This window comes from Lycium ferocissimum, chromosome 12 (genome assembly GCF_029784015.1).
Source record: "Lycium ferocissimum isolate CSIRO_LF1 chromosome 12, AGI_CSIRO_Lferr_CH_V1, whole genome shotgun sequence".
NCBI lineage: Eukaryota > Viridiplantae > Streptophyta > Magnoliopsida > Solanales > Solanaceae > Lycium > Lycium ferocissimum.
Window position 1 is genome coordinate 37817134 of NC_081353.1, and position 3325 is coordinate 37820458.

At 30.6% G+C, this 3325-nt stretch overlaps 1 long non-coding RNA gene across 2 annotated transcripts in view; it reads left to right on the top strand.

Annotated features, from left to right (window-relative positions):
* LOC132040022 (uncharacterized) overlaps positions 1–673 on the top strand; it is a 27352-nt gene extending 26679 nt beyond the window's left edge. For both annotated transcript variants that reach the window (XR_009410549.1, XR_009410550.1), the window contains exon 5: positions 259–673. This is a non-coding gene — a long non-coding RNA (uncharacterized LOC132040022). The remainder of the gene's footprint in view (positions 1–258) is intronic.
* The last annotated feature ends 2652 nt before the right edge of the window (positions 674–3325 follow it).

The following is a 3325-nucleotide window of genomic DNA, read 5'->3' on the forward strand; positions in this document are numbered from 1 at the left end:
CATTCCAGTACTGCGTTTAATTCTGAATTGGACTTTTGAGTTCATTTGCTAGAAAAGGAATTAGTACTAATAATCTATTTGTTTAGAAGCTCACCCATTTCAATCACTTTGTGACCTCTTGAATACTCAAATGGCCAGACTAGTGTGACTTGAGTGGAATATTTCATTTGCCTACTAATTTAATGCATTTTAACAGGAGCTTTGCCTCTATTTGGCCTATAATTCCTCACATTTTTCATTTGCTGGTGATATGCACAGCCCTACCAATTATGGAACTATGGAGAATACAAGTAGAAAACCTTGAGACTTTAGAGGACCTATTGGCCTTCAAAGAAGCTCTGAATTTCTGTTACACATCCTGAAGACATGCTCCATAACAATTCAATCTCGTTGCCGATATTTAGAGTTATAGATAAGCTTACAAAGTTGCTAAGGAGTTGGTCATTTGTTCAATCTCGCTCCTGATTTTAGTTGTATCAGCATTTGTACGATTTTAAATATATTAGAATTTATATTTGCGATTGCACCGCTTCTCTAAAAAAAAAAACCACAAATTGATTGCCACACACATAATTGCGGGGGTCAATTTGTAATTTTAAACCCCCCAAATTGACAGTCTTTTTGTAGTGATCGAACACACCCTATATCTTAAACAATATTTTTCAACTCTCTAGATCTCCTTTTGTTGTTGCACTAAATGTGTGTGTATATATATATACATATATATATGGATTTTGCCATGTAGGTTAGCACCCTCCCCATATTTTGATTCACTTAAATAGCCTTATTATCTTCTACCAGAGCTTTAATATTAGGGATATTTTTGTCATTTCCCAAAACCCTCATTTCTCTCTCTTGTATCAGGTGACCCAGAACTCCAGCCACCATAAATCTATAGCGAGAAATTTTACTATCCACGTTTCCGGCGAAATCCCCTCTCAATTTCATTTTCCAGCATCATCTCTTCATTTCTTTCTTTGAAGAACTTAGTAGCATTGTCTTTATTTGAACCAAAACAATGAGAGCACCTTTCTTCCCACACCACTTTTAAAGTATGTCATTAATGACTTTGAATGGAGGAGTAAGAGAAGTACTATTACTACTACTACTACAACAACAACAACAAAAAAAAAAAATCACATCAGAAAAGTTCAGTGACCAAATGGAAGGATAAAAGAAGAGAACGTTAAAGACAAGCAGAGGAGCTTGGCAAAGAATTGTGAAGAGAACAAAGTTAGTAAGGAATGAAGGAGAAGATCTGTAGTGGGGAGTAGCAAGGAAAAGAAAATAATAAAATTACCTAAATGCCCTTCCTTAAATGTGTCTTGTAAAGTATTGATATGGGCATTTTAGTGAATCAAAAATGGATGGGGTGCAAACCATACAACCTCCATGTTGTAGATTAGCAAAATCTATAATATATATATATATATATATATATATATATAAAATTTTAAAAATATGAATATAAATATTAGTTGACCAAAATAGTCTTTTGATATAACTATAATATTAGATATAATTGTAATATACTATTTTATTTTTTGTATTCGGATTGGTTTGGTTTAGGAGAAAAAGCGTGTTGTTCTAGGATTCTAATCTATTTAGTAGGCTAACATACATAATATCTGGGTGTAGGAAGATTCTTAGGATTCAAAATAAAATTTTTGGAATTTTGTTTCATTTTTTTAAGGGGAAATAGGATACTTAGGAATTAAAGTAGAATAAAAAAAAAAGAGTTATCTGATTAATTCTAGGGAAAAGGGTCAAAAATACCCCTCTACTTTGGATATAGGGCTAAAAATATCCTTCGAACTTATTTTGGACGTAAAATCTGCCTCCCATCCTTAAAGTTTTCAAATATGCCCGTCTTTGACAAAAATTATCACCCAAAATAACCCGCAAAACCATTTTTTAAACATTCCATCATTTAAACCCGACCTAACTAAATAATAACCCATAAGATCCCTTATTCCCTCAATACGTAGGTTTGAAGTTTAAGGGAATTTTGGGGAATAAGGGGATCTTGTGGCTTATTATTTAGTTAGTCGAGTTTAAATGATGGAGCCAAGAAAAAAAATAATTCCGAGTTATTTTGGGGGATAATTTTCATCAAGACAGGGTATATTTGAAAACTTTAAGGATGAGGGGGGCTATTTTAATCCAAAATGTTTTAGAGATATTTTAGCAATTTTTCCGCAAAAAGTAGATAGGTATTTTTGACCCTTTTCCCTTAATTCTATTAGGAGTCAAATAGCTTGTCAACTAATATTCGCACGGCTTTATTGATGTGAAATAACATCATGTTAATTTACTTGTCTAATAAATTTTTCTATTAGCAGTTATGTTAATTTAAGACACCAGTTAACACAACAACATAAAATTCACGTGTAAACTAAAACACTTACATTAATGGAAATTAGGTAAAAGGTCTTCTTCTTTCTTTTTTTTTTTTTCTAAATAATTTTAAAGTAGTGATTAAAAATTGGGGAAGAATCCTAGCTAAAACTAAACACGGTTGACCATTTTTTTTTTAATTGTTTTATTTTTATATAGTTAGTAAAAGCCTCCATACTAATTATGAGCCAGGGGACCCTGATTATAAATGGGTTATTTGTCCCGGTAAAATGGACGTTCTCCTTTTAATCGCTCTGAGAAAAATAAGTTTATGTTAATCAAATACTTAAAATCTTTTTGCTCATCTATAAAACTCTTCATTACTATCTTATGTAAGCATACAATAAAATTTTGACAATCTGCATTTTGTAGAATAGGGTATGTGTTTCCTTTTTCTATATCTGTTTTTGTGATTTGTTTAATTACGTTGACTTATTCTTCATGGGGTGCAGATTGGTGAATTGATATATACTTAGTTATGGATTGTTTGGATATACTATTATTATATATGTATTTGCAGTTTTAAATAGAAAATATTATTATGTCTTACTTTTGTGATCAACTTAAATTTTTTCTAACTAAATATTCTTAAAATTGATTGATATTATGATAATGTGATTATGTTTGGTAACGATTTTCAATACTTTTGTATCTATAAATGAAAATAAATAAATAGATATATGTTCACTTAATCTCTAACATTGAATTATCTTAGTCGTAAGATTTTTTTATACGGGAAAAAGAAGAAAAGGACAAATATTGAGAACATCAATTTCAAAGAAGTATTAAGTAGATACAAGCCCAAAATATAGTAATAATATTAATGTAACTCACAAGATAAATGTATATAGTTACAAATAACATCTAATATTTATTTGCTATGAGTAAGACGGACTGGAATAACGTGCAACTGCACGTTTATAGAGAC